Source organism: Panthera tigris, chromosome D3 (genome assembly GCF_018350195.1).
Source record: "Panthera tigris isolate Pti1 chromosome D3, P.tigris_Pti1_mat1.1, whole genome shotgun sequence".
Taxonomy (NCBI): domain Eukaryota; kingdom Metazoa; phylum Chordata; class Mammalia; order Carnivora; family Felidae; genus Panthera; species Panthera tigris.
Genome location: NC_056671.1, coordinates 69046885 through 69070216, shown reverse-complemented (window position 1 = coordinate 69070216; position 23332 = coordinate 69046885). Strand labels below are relative to the sequence as shown.

At 44.5% G+C, this 23332-nt stretch overlaps 1 long non-coding RNA gene across 2 annotated transcripts; it reads left to right on the top strand.

Annotated features, from left to right (window-relative positions):
• Window positions 1-7814: 7814 nt before the first annotated feature.
• On the top strand, window positions 7815-14336 carry LOC122232594. 2 transcript variants are annotated; one of them, XR_006209941.1, is made up of 3 exons: window positions 7815-7925; window positions 13471-13679; window positions 13910-14336. It is a non-coding gene; the product is annotated as an uncharacterized LOC122232594 (long non-coding RNA). The 2 variants fall into 2 exon arrangements; XR_006209942.1 differs by having other exon boundaries at window positions 7823-7925; window positions 13471-13586; window positions 13910-14335.
• The last annotated feature ends 8996 nt before the right edge of the window (window positions 14337-23332 follow it).

The following is a 23332-nucleotide window of genomic DNA, read 5'->3' as shown; positions in this document are numbered from 1 at the left end:
ATCCTCCCCCAGGAAGGACAGGACAGGTAAAGGAAACATTACACCTCAGGTTTCCTGACTTGAGATGGGGGAGGAGGAGAGATGGGCAAAGGTGAAAGCCGCTGAGGGCAGAGAGGCAGAGAAGGGAGCAGAAGGTGGGGGAGGTTCTGCCGAGTGGGGTCAGAGGTGAGGCTTCCCAGGAACCACCCCTCCCTGGCATCCTATGGGGGGGGGAGGGGGCAAAGTGGCTTAAGTCAGAGGTCCTCTCCGAGCACACTGCTCCTTCCGAGGCCAGAAATGAAGGCATCCTGTCCCGTCCCACCCCCCCCCCCACCTGTCACTCTCTCTACTGTCCCTGGGGCAACGGACTCCTGAGCTCAGAGGCCCCTGGGACAGTAGCGGGTCCCCTAGGTGGCAGGTAGGCTGTTAGACAATGACTATAGGTCCTGTCCAGTCCCCTCTGCCGTTTGCATCGGACCACCCCAAAGTGGGGGGTACGGGGAGGGTGGGACCTCCCGGAGAGAGTGGGAGGAAGATGGAGAGAGTAGGAAGTGAGGTGGGGGGGGAGGGGGGGAGGCTCCCCGGTGGGAGGCTCCCCTCCCCTCCCGTTGTGGGGTGCGGGGCGGGGCCAAGAGAAAGGCCGGGGAGGCGCAGGAGGGGAGCCGTGCAGAGATTGGCCGCCAGGCCTCTCAGGCCACCGCTCACCCCGGGAAACGTGAGTCCCCACCAGCGGGAGGGGCCCGCCTTCTGGGGGGGGGGGGCGGTGCCTGGCCCTCCGCCAGGGACTCCCGGGTTGGGGAGCCTTCTTTCCTTCCGTCCCCACAGGGCACCGTGGTGTTTCATGGACTCTGGGCGCTTCCAGCAGCAAAGAACCAGAAAAACTGGAAGTGAAATCCTGTGGCCTAGATCACTAGTGGACCATGGCGATGATCTGAACTGTTGCCTCCGGTGACCCCTAAGGTTGCGTTTTTACCCACAGAAGAATGGCCCCGTTGGAAGTGGAGTGCTGGCTTCAACCCGGCCTCTTGGGCCTCTGACTCTGACCCTGGGGCACTAAGTACCAGCATCTCTTGAGCCCGTACTCTTGATGTGCTCACCTGCTTCTCGGCCTCTGGTACGGGCTTGCACGCTGAGGGCCTGTCTGGAGGTCCGGTGGCCTTAAGCCAAAGAGCCTAACAGTAGAATCCAGGGCATCCTGGGCATTCGGAGGAAAATGCGTTTGGTCAACAGAAACTTCGGGCCCCTTCAGCTCCTCCTGCCTCAGCCCAGGGCCACCCCAGCTGCCAGAGCCACACAGGAGCCATCTGGTCGCTGTCCTGGCATCCTTCTCCAGAGGCCGCTGGGCAACAGGGCAGTGAAGGATGCCCTGGGGAGAGTGAGTGAATGAGAGAGAGGATTCGCATATAAATAACAGCTGAGGTTTCCTGGAGGCTTGCTGGGGCAGGCCTTCCAAACCACCTAGGGACCAGGTATTATTATTATTATTATTATTATTATTATTATTAACATTCTCCTCTTTCAGGTTAGGAACATCACAGCTCAAGGTAGTTGAGGCAGGATTTGAATATGCAGACAGACTGCCACCCCTGCCACAGGACTCTTACACCTGCCACAGTGACATCCCCCCCCCGCCCCCCCCCCCCGCCCCCTACTTCCTTCAGCCCCTGCCTCTGTCCTGGACAGTCTCCTGGGGACACTCCAAGCCCTCCCTCACCCCCAGGAGACCCCCTGCACCCAGACACAGCCCCCACAGTGATCTCTGGCCAGACATAAGCTTCTTATCACTGGAGGCCATCATGTGCTTTCTGAGCCCCGAAGGCCTGGATTCCCAAACAAGTCTGATCCTAACTAAGCCGGGCTGTTGTTAAATCCTGTACCTGCAGGTGATCTACACTGCCTCGGCAGATGCTTCCTCTGTCCCCACAGCAGCTCTTGACGTAAAATAAGGGCAAAGTAAGTTTGGGAAATACCGAGCTAAAGCTCGACGCGGTTTCTTAACTGTGGGGCTTCTCAGAGTCTTTAAAAGGCCGAATGATCACTGGTCACCTGTAAGAGGGTGAGATACAGCAGATGAAGCAGTTCCCCCAAAAGGCTGTGACCAGGGAACCAAGGCCTTAGCACTAAGTGTCCCCCGGGAACCCACTTTGAGAGCTACTTCCTAGAGCAACATAATTGGTCCTGGCCCAACATGGAGGCTTGTATCAATCATCTGCCTACATCGTAGCAGAAGGAAGCTTTGCATGGATGGCATAACCCTCCTGGGATTTCACATTCTCCTATCTCCAGCAAGTTCAACTCAGCCCCCCACCCCCACCCCCCTTCTCCCTTGGAGTTGATCGACGTGAACTTGTTTACAACTTGTGGGCAGTTTTTACATTCTGGAAAACCACCCAGATCAGCCAGTAGCAGAAAAGATAAAGTCGGGCTGCTTGACAATAAGAAGCAGGATCATCCTGTGGGAAATCCTGAGTTGGTATTAATGGAACTGGGGACGGGGAGCAGGGGAGGAGAAGCTGTGACAATACCGGGCAGTGTCGTCTGCGGCCTGAATAATAACACAGTGTCTGACGTTGTATGGTTACAGGACACCCTCACATCCGTGTCTCGCCAAGCGGGAGAGGAGCAGAGGGACAGAGAGAGAGAGAGAGAGAGAGAGAGGGAGAGAATCTTAGGCAGGCTCCATGCCCAGTGTGGAGCCCAACTCAGGGCTCAGTCTCGCTGTGAGATCACGAACCGTGAGGTCATGACCTGAGCCGAAATCGAGAGTCGGGCACTTAACTGACAGAACCGCCCAGGCGCCCCCATCCATTTCTTTTTTTGATCCTCATGATAGCTGTGTGTGGTGATTAAGAGAAGCCCTATCACCATGTGCTGGTTCTAGAAACTGAGGCCCAGAGAGGGTAAGTGATCTCTGTAAGTCACACAGCTATTTGTGGATGTAGCCAGAAACACTTTGAAGCTGGGTCGAGGGCTCATTCATTGGCCCCATTTCAAGGTGTGTGTGTGTGTGTGTGTGTGTGTGTGTGTGTGTGACATCCCCTTCAAGGGAGCCTAAGCCAATGTGCTCTTGTTGAGGACGGGGACTGTGGGAAACGCTCACTCGGGCATGACGGTACCTCCCTGCACCCACTGGCCTGCGCAGGGTCAGGGGGGTCCCTCTGGAAGCCATAGGTCAGGTAAGCTTGAAGCCTCCTCCCAGAGCTGCCCAGCACCGCGAGTTCTTAAAACCCAGAACCACAGACGACGTCCATTGTAACCAAATCCTCTGACACGCCAGGGCCCCGGGACGCATTCGGACGGGATTAGAGAGACCCAGCTTTGGCTCCGGCCCTAGCCTGGCACCAGCCCCTCCCTCCCTCCCTGAACTGCAACTTCCTCTACCGTAAAGCTGATAAGTGACCTCGGCCTGACTCCTTGGCAGATCTGTGTGAGGAGCACACGAGAGACTGGGGGCTCCCCTGCGGTGCCCTCACGGCTGCTGTCACTCACGGGGCTCTGGGCCACGCGTGCCTGAGCCTCTGACGGCTGCCCTCCTCGTTGCCAAGCTGGCTTCACTTTATTCAAGTCTCAGCTGGACATCAAGACTCTGTGACCCATCGGCCTGCCATCAACCACTGCATCACAACACCCTGTGTGAGTGGTCTCTCTGGCATTTATCCTCAATGCCAGTTTTCCCCCTAATTCATCTGCGTTTGATTTCGCCTGTCCCTTCAGCAGAACGTCAGGCCCACGGGGGCAGAGGCCCCCGTTGCGATCACCGCTCCGTGCCCTTGCTGAGGACGGTGCCTGGCTCACGGCAGACACTCGACAGAGGGACACTGAGCAGTCAGTGACCTCTGTGAACATCACTCCCTCATGGGAATAGGACCTCCCGGTCAGCCTCCAGCTCTCACATTTACTTGTTCTCACCTCCCTTCCTCTGGCTCATCCAGAACCACATATCGGTCAGTAAAGGCACGGGCTTGATTTGGTGCCCAAATTCTTTATTTCATCTTTGCAGCAATTTGGGGCAGAGGGGGATGAGATGGAAGAGAGGCCAGAGAGAAGGTCTCAGAAAGGAGGGCCTTGTGTTTCTAGGAGGTATGCAGAGTTTTCCCACCTGGGCCCTCACACAAGCTGCATTTGATTCCAAGTCAGAACCGATCCTCGGGGCAGAGCTGGTCAGAGCCGCTCAGTGACCAGGCAGGCAGCAGGGGCAGGGAGGCAGTGGGGTGGGATCTGGTCAGAGGCTTCAGACCCCGTCCACCTGCCAGACCAAGGCCGAGGGTGGGACAAACCTCCCTCCTAGGCTCCCCTTGGCTGACTTCTTCCCCTCCCAGACAACCTTTGATAATCCTTTTAGCCCCAGGTGAGCATATACTTCATTATTCAAACAGGAAGGGACACTTTTGAGAGTAAAAGGGGGGCAAGGACAGCAGGCATGAATTAGGGGGGGTCCCAGCAAACCAGAGCATAGAGTCACGCTATTTTAGACCCCATTTCACCAGATTAAAAATCACAAGATAAAAAAGCAGGGGGAGAGGGCCCCACGTGCTCTTAAAGAGGCCACCGTCCTGTCCTTGTAGATTCTGCAAATGACTAGTAGCTGGAGAGAGGAAGGAAGATTGGGATTTCACATTAATCCAATGACTCGGGTTCTGATAGGGAAAGTGGAGAAACCACAAATAGCTATATGCTCTCGTGTCAGATGGCGATACGTTTAATAAAGAAAAGTAAAGCCGGGTGAGGAGGTGGAAAGCAGCTGGAGGTCATTGGGCAGCACGGTTTCAGGGACACGGTCAGGACACAGCGACTCCTGGGAGCCGAGTCCCAGGCAGGAGGAAGGAGGGGCCAGTGAAGGGTGGGCACGGGGCAGGCCTGCGTGACATCCTCAAAAGAGCGGGGAGGCGCTGAGGCTGGCGGGCAGGGATGGAGGCAGAGGGAAGGAGTCTGGAGTCCTGGAGGCGGTGGCCAGTAGCCAGATTAAGGCAGGCACCGTCCAAGGGCTTCAGGCTCCCAGCTAAACTAGCACGTGATCGCGGGCTTGCACAATGCTGGCACGCATCAGTCAGCAGAGGTAGCAAGCCCGATGACGAAGATCACAGGCACAGCCGCTTAGCAAATGTTTTCCTCCCTTCTTAGTCACGCGGTTTGCTGGGAGCAGGCACGGTCTGGCAGGTGTGGCACCACTCACTAGGACAACTGTCTTCAATGGTTGTGCAAACTCCACTTTGTCTCCAGGGCATTTTCCGTCCTTGATCTCACCCTACCGTTTGGAGCAACCCTGTGAGGTCAGTAGAAGGGGCGTTTCGAGGCCACCTGTCTGCTTGCTTAACCTCCAGGAGCCCTGGCTCCATTGTCTGTAACGTGGGGAGAATATCCACTCCCATAGAAGTGCTCGGGGACCAGATGAGATCAAATGGGAAAGGAAGGCACGGGTAAATACCAACCAAGTCTTAATAGAAATTATCTCCATTGAACAGAGGGTGTCACTGAGGCTGGAGTTCCTGTGCCCACAGCTTCCTCCCCTTCTTACAGCCCAGGATGATTTATCTCCTTCCTTATCATCCAAGACAAACCTGCCCTTCTTCTGTTCTCTTCACTGTCACTTGTTCAGTGTTGAAATGTTTGATTATATTGTAACCAAATCGTGAGGCTTTCCACTGCCTTTTTGTCTGTGTGCATATGTGCATGTCTTGTGGAGAAAGCCTTCCTTTCCCCAAGAGCGTCTATATAGTTTATATTTTCTTCTCATGTATTTATAGCATTTTAAAATGATTTTCAGGGGTGCCTGGGTGGCTCAGTCTGTTAAGCGTCTGGCTCTTGATTTCAGCTAAGGTCATGATCTCACAGTTTGTGGGATCGAGCCCCGTGTCTGAGGGTAGAGGGCACTTGGGATTCTCTCTCTCCCTCTCTCTGCCCCTCCCCCACTCATGCTCTTTCTCTCTCTCAAAATAAATAAAAATCATTTTAAAAAATTATTTTCATCATTCATTGTCTCCCATTTATTTCTGTGACTGGCATGAGGTAGGGTTACAACTTTTTTTTTCCCCTAATGGATAACCAACTATCATATCATCAAATTCTATTTCCTTACTTCACTTGAACTGTTTTTTTTTTTTTAGCAAATATCAAATTCCCATATGTACATGGGTCTGTGTCTGTTTTTCTATTCTGTGCCATTGATCCAGGTGTCTGTTCTTTGGCCAATAAAAAGACTTCTTTCATATATCTATACTATCTATATCTATATCTATATCTATATCTATATCTATTTCATGTTCTTTCTTTAAATTGACTTGGCTATTATTATGTGTTTATCCTTTTACAAGACTCAGAATAAATTTATTATGATACTAAATTTTGGAACAAGTATCCCAGAATTTATTAACCCAAGTGTGTTTTCCTCCATTATAGATTACACTATCTTTTTCTCATAACAGTGCTTCTGCCGAGAGCAATTTAAAAACTCCTCTTTGGGGATCTCCAGTTGGCATCCTCAGCCTGTAAAAATCTTCCTCTTGTCACTATTCATGTTCACAAACAAAACAAAACAAAAATGTGTTGCTCCCCAGCTCAAGATCCAGGTCTGGCTCTGAACCGGGCAGGAGAGCCTGGAGCCTGGTGGCCCCCCTGGGAAGATCATATTCCAGGTCCTTCTGACATAGACCCCAACCAAGCCTGGGTGGAGGTGTGGAGAAGGGGGAAATCAAAAAGACATTTTGAAAGATGAACTCAGTTGAGGACAGATTGGACGTCAGGAATGTGCTCCTGGAACCACATCTTCCCTTTCCGAAACAACTTTGAGCCAATCCCCATCTTTCTAGAACATGCGTGTCTCCTGGGATTCAAGCCCCTTAATGTTCCCATTCTGAGGTGGGGAACTGAGAGGCTCAGTTCCCAGGCCCCAACTCCCAGTACCAGTAGCTGAGTTTCACTGCCAAATCCCCAGACAGACCGCGGGGTCTCTACTCTCTGGGACTGTATTTGAACTGAGCCTTTGTCCTCAGGCACATCCTCGCCCACTTCTTGCCATGGGGCTTTAGTTTGCTCGGGCTACCAACACAAAGTACCACAGCCCGGTGGCTTAAACAACAGACATTTATTTTCTCATAGTTCTGGAGGGTGCAAGTCCAAGATCAAGGTCAACAGTGTTGATTTCTTCTGAGGCATCTTTCCTTGGTTTGTAGATAGATGGCTGTCTTCTCCGTGTATCTTCATGGGGTTTTCCCACTGTGTGTGCGGGTGTCCTAATCTCTTCACCTTATTAGGACATCAGGTATGTGAGGTTAGGGCTTACCCTGATGACCTCATTTTAACTCCATTATCTCTTTAAAGATCTTATCTCCAAATACAGTCCCATTCAGAGGTACTGGGGATTAGGTTTCAACATATGAGTTTACAGTTCAGCCCATAGCATGTGGCAAAATCCTACTCAGACTTGAAGGCCCTCTCCAGTATGACTACTCTTCCCAGCCCATCCCTTCATCCCTGCAGGTCTTTCCCTGGGACAAAATTAATGCCTTCCTCTTCCCTTCAGCCACAGGTTGCCTCCAATTCCCCCAGCCCCAGCCCACAGCAGCATTTCTCATAGCTGTAATTGGTCATGGACCTATCTCTCCTCCCACACTGTGAGCGACTTCTACAAGCCACTCTTCAGCTCCTGGCTTTCCGTATGATATTAAACAGGTGATCTCTCCTCTTTGGGTTTCAGAGCTTCCAGAAAAGTAAGAAAAATGAGGCTCAGACTTGGCAAGGCTCTCACCAATGCCTGCTTTCTACATCACAGTGCCTGGCATACGGTGATCATAGAGAGTAGTGTTGCTGTTACTATGGTTACCTGACCTTTGTCCAAAGGTGGATCATGTAAGTATGAATGTCTGCAGAGGTACAAAATGACACAGAGCTGAACCAGGACTGGGGACAAGGAAAAGTAACACTGTCATGTGCCAGAGGGAGCTCTTGAGGTGGGCCTCATCCCAGAGGAGGGGGTATATAATAATCGTTAGAATAAGAACAGCATGAAATTGGCCTCTCCATGTGTCACTTTCACTTAAGACAGGGTCAAGGTCATACCCTGCACAACTGAGCTCTTGGAGAGGACTGTGGACTTTTAGCTGCTAATATATGTCTTTTCTGTGGGTGCTGGGAAGCAAAGTGGCACCAGGAGTCAGTGCTTGGAGAAACTGCCCAAGAAGCGAGTGGCCACGCGGCTGAGCCCAACCTGTCTTATGGCGTTGGCTCTGCTCTCCGCTCAACCACCACACAACTGGCCACCCTTGGGCCTTGCCTCTCCTCCACGTGGCACCTAGTCATCAGACAGAACCCGCAGTATGTTCTGCAGACAGCAGATCCCTGCCTTTAGGAAAAACTCCTATCAAATTCACTGGGTTGGGCGGAAAGTACAAGGAATGTATGTAGCCGACAAAATGAGAGGAACCAACAGCGGACACTCCAGAAGAACAGTTCCTTCCTCTCTCCTGGGCTCACTTCATTCTCTGGGTGGACAACTCCTGTTAGTTCGCATTACCCTTCCTTCTAGAGGCAGTTGCCTCACCGCACGCTCATCCACCCCTGTGGTTCCAGTGGGGGCCGCCCATCATGGTTCCCTGGCCCTTTGACCACAGGGGTGAACATGTGACTCCAGTCGGGCATTCGGAGTTCTTTCCTGAGGATTTTCAAGCTGCAGTCAAGGGAAGAGGCTCAGCTCCATGAGAATAATGATAGTAACAGCAGCATTATCAACTCTAAATGCCAGCACCGTGCTGTGTTATCTCTTTTAATTCATATGTCTCATGAAGTAGATTTGATTATTACCCCCTTTTAGAGATAATGAATCTAAGGCTCAGAGTGGTTAAATAACTGAGCCAAGGAAATGGCAGAGGAAAGATTTGAATCCAGGCAGTCTGTCTCCAGAGACAGCACCCTGGGGCACCTTACCCCACTGTTTCTCTCATACCTGCATTATGTTGACTGAAGCTTCTGGTAAATCACCCTATTCTGTTTGAAAGGGGGAAAAACACATGATTCCTGTGTTTGGGAACAGCTGATAAAAAACAAGGCCCCTTATAGTTAAAACCTCTTAGGGCATAACAGCCGAAGATGGGCTCCATCTGGTCTAAAATTCTTTCTCCATCTCCCTTAAAATTCCTGCTTCCTATGTGTATACCTTCCATGGACCAGGTTCTTGTGGCTTTTTGGAAAACTTTTTTTTTTTTTAATGTTTTCTTTATTTTTCAGAGAGCACAAGTGGGGGAGGGGCAGAGAGACGGAGACAGGATCTGAAGCGGGCTCTGCGCTGACAGTAGTGAGCCCAATGTGGGGCTTGACGTCACGCACTGGGAGGTCATGACCTGAGCCAAAACTGGACACTCAACTGACTGAGCCACCCAGGTGCCCCAAGATAGTTCACATCTTAAGGGACATCCTTGAAAAGAGAGAATCCCAAACCTCTCAAAAGACAATGGAATTAATTCTTTACTAGGTATGCTTCTTTAAAAGAATCCTTTAGGGGCACCTGGGTGCCCCACTTGGTTAAGCATCTGACTCTTGATTTTGGCTCAGGTCATGATCTCTTGGTTTGTGAGATCGAGCCCCGCATTGGGCCCTGTGCTGACACTGCTTGGGATTCTTCCTCTCTCCCTCCCTCTGCCCCTCTCTGGTGCATGTGCACACACGTTTTCTCTCTCTCCCTCTCTGTCTCAAAATAAGCATTTAAAAAAAAAATTTTTTTTTAACATTTATTTATTTTTGAGAGAGAGAGAGAGACAGAGCATGAACGGGGGAGGGGCAGAGAGAGAGGGAGACACAGAATCCGAAACAGGCTCCAGGCTCTGAGCAGTCAGCACAGAGCCCGACGCGGGGCTCGAACTCGCGTACCGCGAGATAGTGACCTGAGCCGAAGTCGGACGCTTAACCGACTGAGCCACTCAGGCGCCCCAAAAAATAGCTTATTTAAAATAAGCCTTACAGTGCACAAATAAAGAAATCTTTAGTAAAAAAACAAAAAACAAAAAACTTCAGCTATCTGAACAGGTAACCTGAGTCCATTTGCCAGAAGTGCAATTTGGATCAATTATTCTTGTGAGGTTTGCATTTCTGTAGCTGAGACATGGCTAAAATTTTTAAGTGAAAGCTATAAGTAATTAAAAAAAAAAAGCTATAAGGTATCTGTGTTTTTGATATGTTTGTGTGTATCTATGTAGATATATTATGTGCATGTGATACTTCTTTAAACAAGCTGTGTTTAACTGATTTAAAGAAAAAAAGTGCTTTTGTGAATTAAGTATTCCTAAAACACCCAGAAATACAGAAACTAACCCAATTGTTTTTTAGATTCATGGAATCTGGGATAATCTTTGATAAACAGAAGCTAGTTTCAATTTGTTGATTTAATAAAAGCAGACATGTCTTCAGAATTGCCAACATTAAGTATAACGCAAACAAGCCAAATAAACTCACGCTATCTCTATGCTACTGAATTTGTCAACAAAAACTATAATTTAAGATGATAGTTTTCTGTTAATGTCTAATCCAAGCATGATTGTTAAAAACAAGTAATTTAAGTAGATGCCAATAAGATAGAAGTACATACTAAGTTGAACTAAATAATGGATATTCGTTGACTATGTACATCATTTCCAAATAAGATAATATACTGAGACATTACTTGCTAAACATAAGCTTATTTACTTTTGGCTTCTTAATTTTTTACAGTGATATAAGATATTTGGATCCATTAATAAATATATCTTTTGCTGCCTTAAAATATTGTACTATAAAAAGTGCTTGTAAAGAATTTTATTTTTATAATTGTGTGTTTATGAATTTGCTAATCTACTACAACATATTATTTGTTAGTTAACAAATGCCTTCTTTCCAGTTTTCACTAGAAAATAGAGGTTACTGATAGTTAAAATTTATAATCAATATACAAAAACAAAACTACCAAAACGAAGGGAAACAACTCTGTATTTCCATGGGAAGAGAATGGGGACGTGTTTTTCTATGAGCAGTATGCAAGGAATACAGGGTATATTTTTGTAGAGAGTAATTTTATCCTAAAAGAAAATGACTACTTGTTCCAGAATAAGAAAAGAAAAAGAATAAGACAAAGGCTAAATGGATATAGGAAGTTGCAGAAGATTTTCAGAAAAGAAATTTTATAGTGTAAGGTTAAAGCTGGTTAAAATTGAATTAATTTATTTCTAACGGTTTTTTTAAATGAGCTCAATAATGTGCTAATACAAAACTAATATCAAACTAGAGTTCAATCTTCTCTATGTTAAAATCACAAAATTTCTTAGATTATTAGTCTTCTCTTAGTAAAAGATTACAAAGGGTTTTTGGGGTTTTTGTTTTGTTTTGTTTTGTTTTGTTTTGATTTGTTTTTTTGGTTTTGGCCTTTAACGTATGCTGCCTAGGAAACAAAGTTTCTGAGCCCTATGAAAATACTCCCTGTGTTTCACATTGTCTTTTTCAGGTCTTTGATTACTTAAAAAAAAAATAGTCTTTCAAAATTAAAAGAGCTAAGGCTTTTTTTTTATAACTATGTGACTTTCTGTGTTTGCCTTTAAAATCTTTTAACTGTCAGTTTGGTTGAATGGATAACTAAGTGTTGTTTCACAGTGACTTCTGCTCTGATTTGATCAAGTGTTTCAAATATTTTGACATTTGTGACGAACTTTCCAAAATCAAATTCCGAATGAAATCTTCTTGTTTGACTTTGAACAGACTTGGGGATTTTTTGAGGGTCTCTGGACAACCTCAAAGATGGGCTCTCTCTCCTTATAAAAGGAGAAATATTAATTTATTTAGGCTTATTTGATACATTACATTGCAAGGGGAACAAACATCGTCTAAAAAAGTAAAGTTAACCTCCTTGGATTGTATTTATGTGGGTATATGTTTTTAATATAAATAATTCACAAATTATATGAAATTCCTAAAAATCTTTATGTCCTGATAAAATGTTACTGGCCATAATTCCAGCTATTAAAATATCACAGAAATAATAAAATTTACTTGTCAATTGCATATATAAATATATATATATATATATATTTATTTTTTTTTTTTTTTTTTGTAGTAAACTCTCACCAGATCTTTAACCACAGCCATTGTTAGTCTTTTGTCATTCACAGACAATTATTGTATTACTCTTCATTCTTCTCTGAAAGCATTTACGATCAACTACAGGCGAAAACGTGTCATCTTCAAAGAAATTCATGTATATGACCCTGACAAATACTCTGGAAAACTGATTGGTTCACTGCTAACCCCAAATCAAGCAAAACAAGAATTCATTATATGGGAACGAATGAACTCATAGAAGTGATTATAATTTTTATGACTTAATTTAAAACCCTGCTGGTTCTTTAATATTTTGTTTTCCAGAATTAAAGAACTCTCTTTTCTCCTTTTTGTTTCGCTATCTACAACATACAGCAATTGGGTAAAATATATTTTTTCAACTAAAGTTGAAACATTTATCTTTTTCTGTCTACCTGATCCCTCCAGAATTCAGAAACTATTCTCAAATATTCTTATTCTTCATGACAATGTATGTATTTATATAAGTTCGATAAGAATCTGATCTTCTTTGGGCATCCGGGAGGGGCAAGTCAGTCGGTTAAGCATCCAACTCTTAATTTTTGCTCAGGTCCTGATCTCACGGTTTGTGAGTTCGACCCCTGCATCAGGCTCCATGCTGACAGTGCAGAACTTGCTTGGGATTCTCTCTCTCCCTCTCTTTCTGCTGCTTCCAAACTCTCTCTCTCTCTCAAAATAAAAAAAATTAATTAAAAAAAATATTTTAAAAGAATCTGGTCTTCTTGTAACAGGACACAATTGGACAAGTCCTTAGTTTGGCTTCTTAGCCTAACCAGACTTTTAAAGATGGAATCTGAGATTCCTAATTATGAGACAGTTTTGAAAAACTAAGTTTGACTTTAGGAACCAATAAAGCCCCTTGGATATTGCCAAAGCTTTGGCTGGAATGTCATATTTGAGAATATGCATAGAATCACTATTCTTACTACGGTTATATAAACGACCAAGCCAATTTTACTTTGACTTATTTGACAGACAAATTAGTTTCCTTATAATTATCTTTGATAAAAGGGGATGACTATAAAGAAATTATGTTTCAGTAGAAAACGATAGTGGACCCATTATTAGATTCTAGTCCTAGTCATGGTCTTTGAGGCATTGTCATCTACTTGTAAACTCCAGAGAAACCACCACAACGGATCATATCAGGACAGCCTTCGTGCCTGTTGCTGTGTGGGCCACTCAAGGGAGTTCACCGGACCACCCAATGGCTTCATCAGCGACAGCTGAACTGCAAACCAGGGAAGTCCATCAGATTGAAACTGCCATTCCTATTCTATCATTTAACTCTGCTTCTAACTCACATCTAGAAAGTTTCTCATCTGGCTGCTCTCCAAACTCGGAAGCTGCATTTCTAATTTTCTCCTGCTATTAACCTTTGTTTTTCTTCTGTTTCCATAGAAATGCCTCTTATTAAATTACCTGATGGCTCCATCATGTAGAGGCCTGAATTAGGTGAAAGCTTACCTGCAACAATGCCTCCTGAAATAAAACACCCTCATGTTCATCTGTCCCAGGTAACACCTGTGATTGCTCATCCACCGTGGGGTGCCTGGGTAACTGGCTCAGAAAAAAAAGTGAAACACCATCGCCCATTATCCCCCACAAAGGTAGATTGACTTACAAAGGTAAAACCTGAATGTGATTATAACTCATTTGATTGATTTAAGTGGTTAAATCTTGGGTCCCAGGAATCTCTGCTCTGGGGAATTTTTTAATCCTTGTCTATTACCATCCTTACAGTCTTCGTATTAACCTCTCAAGTGCATTGTATTCTCTCAAGGGTTTTACATGCCTTCTGGCAGCCACTCATACATCGACGACTATATCTTTCCATCAGGATTAGACAACCGAGGGATCCCAATGATCTGACCTTCCCGTGTCCATGATGACCAGCTGGCTGTTGATAACAGTGGTTACGTGACCCTGAGCTTGATGATTCAACTGGCAGAAACAGCAAACAGGAGATTCTTCTACTTGCCATCAACAAGGGGTAACCAAGAGTAACGCTGTACTTAGTTGATCATCTTCTCAGCCTACTGACCCAAAGGGACGGAACTGTTAAAGTTAAATACAAAATGGGGAGCGGACTTGAAAATTCCCTGAGTGGAAGAAAACCTTTTAAGCCACACAAGCGAAACTTAATTTCGATGATTCTGCAAAATAACTGAAAGTGAACTTGGGCCACTTCTTGTAATTGCCAGATAATCATTAAAACAAAAACAAAAACAAACAAACAAACAAAAAAAACCCTTATGTCCTCTTTATAAAAATGATGTGAGATAACTACTTTTTTTTTTTATTTTTTTTTTTTTTATTTTGGGACAGAGAGAGACAGAGCATGAACGGGGGAGGGTCAGAGAGAGAGGGAGACACAGAATCGGAAACAGGCTCCAGGCTCTGAGCAGTCAGCACAGAGCCCGACGTGGGGCTCGAACTCACGGACCTCGAGATCGTGACCTGGCTGAAGTCGGAGGCTTAACCGACTGCGCCACCCAGGCACCCCCGAGATAACTACTTTTAACTAATCCCTTGCAACCTGGGAACTCTCATGGTAATAACCAGTCACTGGAAATGTTAAAACAGCTTGCCCACTTTCACTGCATTAACCACCCTGTACGTCAGGCCCCTGAGCGCCATATCATCTTTGAATTCAAAAGCTCTCATTGGTGAACTGTTCTTAATATGCACAATAAACTCTTACTAAACACTGTTTATTTATTGGATGGGTTTCATTTATCTACTTCTGGATTTTTGACACCTGTCAGTCCCATTCATCCTCTCACTTGTACATCATTATTATGACCCTCAAATGGGTACCTCTGTCCCAGACCCCTCTCCAGCCTGATTCCACAATGGCCCTGCAGGCGGCTTCCCCCTGAATGTTCCATACTTCGAATTCAAAAGTCTCAAACAACACCTGGATAGTTGTTAGGAAAAAGATAACATTGGACCCATCCCTCATACCATACTCCAGAATAAATTCCAAATGGATGAGAGATCTGTACTTAAAAAGTCAACTCATGTGAGTATTGGAATCAAGACTCAATCTGCAAGATTGAAAATACATACCATTTCGTAGGAAAAAGCTGTACCAATAAAACTTCAGACACATTCTGGCTAAGCTGTTAAACTTAGAATATAAAAAGTATATATATTTTTCACATGCAGGACAAAAAGAAATTCATACACAAGGAGAAAAATAAGACAGGTTTCAGATGTCTTTCCAGCAGCAATCATTGCCAGAACAAAGGAGAAATGTCCACAAGGAAAAGAGAGTATAATCCAAGTGGATTCTACCCAGCCAAGCTGGAATTGAAGTATAAAGGCAAGGTCTCACTTTTCAGACATGAAAGGACTCAGAAAATACAGCATCTAGGAGCCCTTTTGAAAAAACCTACTTGATGGCGAAATCTTGTGTACTGGATGTTGAATTGAAATAAAGAGGCCTGTTATTCTAAAGCCATAAAGCCGTGGAGATAGCCTGGTGAGGAGCATGGAGTCCACTTACATATAAAAGTACTATGAAACATCTGAGATAGTTATGATTGCAGAACGCAAATGTTGAAAAGTCCGAGGAAATTAAAATAATAGAAACATCACTACTGGGAGGAGGGAGAAGACAATGCAGAGGATATATCTGTATTCATCTGTTATCTCTTCTAACGAGTAATCAACGAATCCTGTCTATACAGGAACTCACATTTAAAAAAAATTTTTTTTAATGTTTATTTTTGAGAGAGAGAGAGAGAGAGCATGAACGGAGGAGGAGCAACGAGAGAGAGGGAGACACAGAATCTGAAGCAGGCTCCAGGCTCCGAGCTGTCAGCACAGAGTTCAACTCCATGAACGGTGAGATCACGACCTGAGCCAGAGTCAGATACTTGACCGACTGAGCCACCCAGTCACCCCTACAGAAACTCACATTTAAAGAAAAAAACCACAATGACTCCAACTTCTTAAACTCCCTTACACGTAGACTTCATCTTTCTCTAGATCTTTCTAGATCTTTCTCTAGATTGTTCGTTCTGTATTTGCATAGAGAGCTATCTGGAATAATGTCAACCAAATCTAATCATCAGTAATTTTAAGGGAGTAGAACTTTTGGTAATTTGTTGCTTTCTTCTTCATACTTTTCTGTACTTTAAAAAATGTTTTTATAATAAGATGAGTAGTTTCTATTAAAATAGTGACATACTTAAGGAAAATAAAGGGATGGACAAAGAGTTATTAAACAGATACACTCAAAAAGAAAGCAGGTAGATAGAGATGCTAACATCAGAGAAAATGGAATTTAAAGGCAAAAACATGCACCAAAATTATGAGAGACACTATAGTATGGTAAAAGGCACAGTCTGACAAAAATATACCTATATATTTTGATATTCCCAACAGTATAATCACAAGACACATAAAACAAAAACTACTAAAAATACAAGAAAGACTTCATTTAAAGCATGCACACACATACTCACTTTCTATACCGAAATACTTTAATATATCTTCTTCTGAATCTGACAGATCAAGTAAAACAGAAATATTCAGACACGGAAGGTCTGAATATTATAACCAACAAGCTTGATTTAGTACATCCGTAGAACTCAGTGTCTTACTGATGAAAATTAAACATTACTTTATTCTGCCCTCGGAATCTTTGTAAAAACTGACCACATATTTGGCTCCAAAGAACATTTCCACCCAGTATAAAAAGTGGAGATTTACAAGGCACATTTCCTGAGCATAGGGCAATAAAATCAAAAATACATGAAAAAAGCATGCCTTCAAAATCTTAAGTACTTAGAATCCAAAACCGCCTCCTGAATAGCCTCCTGCATCAAAGGGATTCAAATTTAAAATTGTCCAGAAAATAATGACAAGGTGATCCATATAGATGGATGAATAATTGAGAGAAAGGAAGGAGGAGAGGAGGGAAGAAGAAAAGGACTTGGGGGTGGGGGAGAAGAAGAACTAACCCGGCTGAATAGGTTTGGCTTATTTGAAGGAGCCATCAGTTGACTGACAGTTAATAAAATCACACCATGAATCAGTAGGTCTAGACTCTTGGTATCATCCTGGCAAGTCATTTCTTCCTCTAACCTCCAATTTCTAACTCCAAAATGATAGATTCAATAATCTCTAGGGTTTCCCCTGCTCTATTTCATTTGGTTCATATAATAGCTTTTAAATATTCCAATCAGTTACTTATATTTACATAGTGGGAGATTTGACACGAAAGTCCAATCTCTGCCTTTTTTCAAAAACCAGAGCATTTGATGATGCCTCTGGCTCTGTGCTAAGGTCGGCCTGCTAAAAGGCCTAGTTCACCAGAGTCTAGTTCACCACCACTTTCACATCCTTAGGCGTTTCCAGCCCCTGGGCAGAAGGAAGGGCTGGAGAACGTCAGTTGTCTCTCTCTTGAGAGAAAACCCAAGACTCACATGATTTTTTGTTTGTTTTTTTTTCTATTTGGTCTTCCCCTTCTAGTGAATATTGGGCCCCGGGGAAAACAAAACCTAAAACTGGTTTTCTGCAGTAAATCTCATTTTTGTTCTTTGTAACACTTCCTTCCAGACACAGTTTAAATAAGCCCAACTGTTTCCAAGAAAACAGAATGAAAAGCTGAAGAAAGTCTCCCTGTCCCCAGATGTGCAAGGCCACCAAACTTCTTCCCCACATTGGTCTGGGTCGTTTAGGGTGGCCAAGCTGGGAAACACCATTTGGTAGAGCACTTCCTGAGGTCTGGCTGAGTTGCACATGTAAAACTTTCATTCTAAGAGAGAAAAAAAAGAGAAAGATTGAAAGCACAACGTAAGGGAGTAGGAGGTATAGATAAATGCTCCAGAAAGAAAGGAAAAAAATATTGAAAATCCACATGTGACCATCTTTGGTCTTCTTAGGGCAGCCCGGTCCAGAGAATTTCTCGTTGTTTCTAAAGTGGTTTTTCTTTAGTATTAACATGAATGACGTTTCTTTTTCCCCTCTCCATAGGCAAAAGTTTCCTTTGTACCCCTCTGAATAGCCTGTTTTCCTACTGTGGCCTGTGTCCCGGTACAGCAGGTCAACCAGGTACCAGAAGGGAAACAGAGGACCAGGGGCCATTGTCATAGAGCCGTGTGAGGATGGGTTGAGGATAGCCCGGTCTCTCAGACTTGATAAGTGAGAATGAGATAACCCCAAATCCCGCCGTCCAGAGAGAGCTACTGTGACCATCTTTCTACACCCTTCTCTCAGTCTTTAAATTGTTCAGGTGCAATTGTACACTTCCGTTGGGTGTCTGACTTCAGCTCAGGTCATGATCTCGAGGTTCATGAGTTCAAGCCCTGTATCAGGCTGGCTGCTGTCAACGCAGAGTCCACTTCAGATCCTCTATCCCTGTCTCTCTGCCCCTCCCCTACTTGTGCTCTCTCAAAAATAAAACATTGAAAAAAATTTTCTAAGAAATAAATAAATAAATCATTGACTTCCTGATTGTGATTAGAGAAAAACTTCCTAAAGGCCTCCTATTCAAGAGAAGCCATTTTAGATTTTTCTTTCTTTCTTTCTTTCTTTCTTTCTTTCTTTCTTTCTTTCTTTCTTTAAGTTTATTTATTTATTTTGAGAGAGAGAGACAGAGCGAGCAGGGGAAGGGCAGAGAAAGAGAGAGAGAGAATCCCAAGCAGGCTCCATCCTGTCAGCACAGAACCCAATGCAGGACTTGATCTCACAAACCATGAGATCATGATGGGAGCTGAAACCAAGAGTCCAACGCTTAACTGATTGAGTCACCCAGACGCCCCTAGATTTCTAAGTCAACAGGATTGTGTGTAAATTTTGTTCAGACCTAAAGCCTGATTTATGGCTCACCGTGTATGCATTGTACATCTGCTTTGTGAGTGTATAACCTAAAGGAAAACCATCTTGTCCTTGACACATGAATCAATGCTTCTACTCCCCGCCTGCCTGTACCATAAAAACTCTGGGATTCCTGCTTATGTGCTAATCTCTAATCTTTTGAGCTCTTACAAGATGTAAGAAGTATTTAAGTCTGTAAAAAGCATTCCTTCTCTGGATCACTTTCTTCCCTGTGAAGAGCGTGTTCTAGCCCCCATCCCCACTCCCCGCAGCTGTCCTAACTTGGGCTCGAATAAAACTTTCTTTCCTTTAGAGATTCTAAAAGGTTTGTCCGTTTTGCATTGACAATTATATGCATTTGCAATCCTAACAACAAATTGTGAAATTGCCGGACTTTTCTAGACCTTAACCACACTTGGTTTTATCATTCTGTTTAATTGTTGCCAATCTAAAACGGACAAAGTAAGTTTTAAAACGGAAGTTGAAAAAAGACTTGCCTTTCTTTGGTTAACATTAAGAGATAACCATCATTATCTTTTTACTGTTATGAATCAATTGTATCTCTTCTTCCATGATTTACATGATCCTGTCTTCTGCTAATTTTTCCACTGGGTGCCTGTGACATTGTGATTTATAATAAGACATATATATTTGGGGGTACCTCAGTCAGTTAAGCATCCGGTTCTTGGTTTTGGCTCAGGTCTGGTGATCTCACGGTTTGTGAGATCGAGCCCCATGTCAGGCTCTGTGCTGTCAGCGCCACAGTCTGCTTGGGATTCTCTCTCTCTCCTCTCCCTCTGCCATCCCCCGCACGCACGTGTTTGTACGCTCTCACTCTCTCTCTCAAAATAAATAAATAAACATAAAAAAAAAAAAAAGAAGAAGAAATACATATTCGGTCTTGTTCCTAATTTCTAGCACAGAGCTTTTAAAAAACTTAGAATTTTAAAGCGGTTTGAGGGAGAGAGGGAAGATGGCGGCGTAGGAGGACGCTGGGCTCACCGCGCGTCCTGCTGATCACTTAGATTCCACCTACACCTGCCTAAAGAACCCAGAAAATCGCCAGAGGATTAGCAGAAGGGAGTCTCCGGAGTCAAGCGCAGACCAGAGGCCCACGGAAGAGGGTAGGAAGGGCGGCGAGGCGGTGCGCGCTCCACGGACTGGCGGGAGGGAGCCGGGGCAGAGGGGCGGCTCGCCGGCCAAGCGGAGCCCCCGAGTCTGGCTGGCAAAAGCGGAGGGGCCTGACGGACTGTGTTCCGACAGCAAGCGCGACTTAGCGTCTGGGAGGTCATAAGTTAACAGCTCTGCACAGAAAGCGGGAAGGCTGGAGGACGAAGGGAGGGAGAGCTGCTGAGCCCCCGGAAGACAGAGCTCAGTTTGGTGGGGAACAAAGGCGCTCGCCAGCGCCATCTCCCCCGCCCATCCCCCAGCCAAAATCCCAAAGGGAACCAGTTCCTGCCAGGGAACTTGCTCGCGCAGCGCAAACACCAAACTCTGTGCATCTGCGGAGCCAAACCTCCGGCAGCGGATCTGACTCCCTCCCGCTGCCACAGGGCCCCTCCTGAAGTGGATCACCTAAGGAGAAGCGAGCTAAGCCTGCCCCTCCCGCCCCGTGCACCTTGCCTACCCACCCCAGCTAATACGCCAGATCCCCAGCACCACAAGCCTGGCAGTGTGCAAGTAGCCCAGATGGGCCACGCCACCCCACAGTGAATCCCGCCCCTAGGAGAGGGGAAGAGAAGGCACACACCAGTCTGACTGTGGCCCCAGCGGTGGGCTGGGGGCAGACATCAGGTCGGACTGCGGCCCCGCCCACCAACTCCAGTTATACACCACAGCACAGGGAAAGTGCCCTGCAGGTCCGCACCACTCCAGGGACTATCCAAAATGACCAAACGGAAGAATTCCCCTCAGAAGAATCTCCAGGAAATAACAACAGCGAATGAACTGATCAAAAAGGATTTAAATAATATAACAGAAAGTGAATTTAGAATAATAGTCATAAAATTAATCGCTGGGCTTGAAAACAGTATACAGGACAGCAGAGAATCTCTTGCCACAGAGATCAAGGGACTAAGGAACAGTCACGAGGAGCTGAAAAGCGCTTTAAACGAAATGCAAAACAAAATGGAAACGACGATAGCTCGGATTGAAGAGGCAGAGGAGAGAATAGGTGAACTAGAAGATAAAGTTATGGAAAAAGAGGAAGCTGAGAGAAAGAGAGATAAAAAAATCCAGGAGTATGAGGGGAAAATTAGAGAACTAAGTGATACACTAAAAAGAAATAATATACGCATAATTGGTATCCCAGAGGAGGAAGAGAGAGGGAAAGGTGCTGAAGGGGTACTTGAAGAAATTATAGCTGAGAACTTCCCTGAACTGGGGAAGGAAAAAAAGCATTGAAATCCAAGAGGCACAGAGAACTCCCTTCAGACGTAACTTGAATCGATCTTCTGCACGACATATCATAGTCAAACTGGCAAAATACAAGGATAAAGAGAAAATTCTGAAAGCAGCAAGGGATAAACGTGCCCTCACATATAAAGGGAGACCTATAAGACTCGTGACTGATCTCTCTTTTGAAACTTGGCAGGCCAGAAAGGATTGGCACGATATCTTCAGTGTGCTAAACAGAAAAAATATGCAGCTGAGAATCCTTTATCCAGCAAGTCTGTCATTTAGAATAGAAGGAGAGATAAAGGTCTTCCCAAACAAACAAAAACTGAAGGAATTTGTCACCACTAAACCAGCCCTACAAGAGATCCTAAGGGGGATCCTGAGAGACAAAGTACCAGAGACATCACTACAAGCATAAAACATACAGACATCACAATGACTCTAAACCCATATCTTTCTATAATAACACTGAATGTAAATGGATTAAACGCACCAACCAAAAGACATAGGGTATCAGAATGGATAAAAAAACAAGACCCATCTATTTGCTGTCTACAAGAGACTCATTTTAGACCTGAGGACACCTTTAGATTGAGAGTGAGGGGATGGAGAACTATTTATCATGCTACTGGAAGCCAAAAGAAAGCTGGAGTAGCCATACTTATATCAGACAAACTAGACTTTAAAGGCTGTAACAAGAGATGAAGAAGGGCATTATATAATAATTACAGGGTCTATCCACCAGGAAGAGCTAACAATTATAAATGTCTATGCGCCGAATACCGGAGCCCCCAAATATATAAAACAATTACTCATAAACATAAGCAACCTTATTGATAAGAATGTGGTCATTGCAGGGGACTTTAACACCCCACTTACAGAAATGGATAGATCATCTAGACACACGGTCAATAAAGAAACAAGGGCCCTGAATGATACATTGGATCAGATGGACTTGACGGATATATTTAGAACTCTGCATCCCAAAGCAACAGAATATACTTTCTTCTCGAGTGCACATGGAACATTCTCCAAGATAGATCATATACTGGGTCACAAAACAGCCCTTCATAAGTTTACAAGAATTGAAATCATACCATGCATACTTTCAGACCACAATGCTATGAAGCTTGAAATCAACCAGAGGAAAAAGTCTGGAAAACCTCCAAAAGCATGGAGGTTAAAGAATACCCTACTAACGAATGAGTGGGTCAACCAGGCAATTAGAGAAGAAATTAAAAAATATATGGAAACAAACGAAAATGAAAATACAACAATCCAAACGCTTTGGGATGCAGCGAAGGCAGTCCTGAGAGGAAAATACATTGCAATCCAGGCCTATCTCAAGAAACAAGAAAAATCCCAAATACAAAATCTAACAGCACACCTAAAGGAAATAGAAGCAGAACAGCCAAGCAGCCTAAACCCAGCAGAAGAAGAGAAATAATAAAGATCAGAGAAGAAATAAACAATATAGAATCTAAAAAAACTGTAGAGCAGATCAACGAAACCAAGAGTTGGTTTTTTGAAAAAATAAGCAAAATTGACAAACCTCTAGCCAGGCTTCTCAAAAAGAAAAGGGAGATGACCCAGATAGATAAAATCATGAATGAAAATGGAATTATTACAACCAATCCCTCAGAGATACAAACAATTATCAGGGAATACTATGAAAAATTATATGCCAACAAATTGGACAACCTGGAAGAAATGGACAAATTCCTAAACACCCACACTCTTCCAAAACTCAATCAGGAGGAAATAGAAAGCTTGAACAGACCCATAACCAGAGAAGAAATTGAATCGGTTATCAAAAATCTCCCAACAAATAAGAGTCCAGGACCAGATGGCTTCTCAGGGGAGTTCTATCAGACGTTTATAGCAGAGATAATACCTATCCTTCTCAAGCTATTCCAAGAAATAGAAAGGGAAGGAAAACTTCCAGACTCATTCTATGAAGCCAGTATTACTTTGATTCCTAAACCAGACAGAGACCCAGTAAAAAAAGAGAACTACAGGCCAATATCCCTGATGA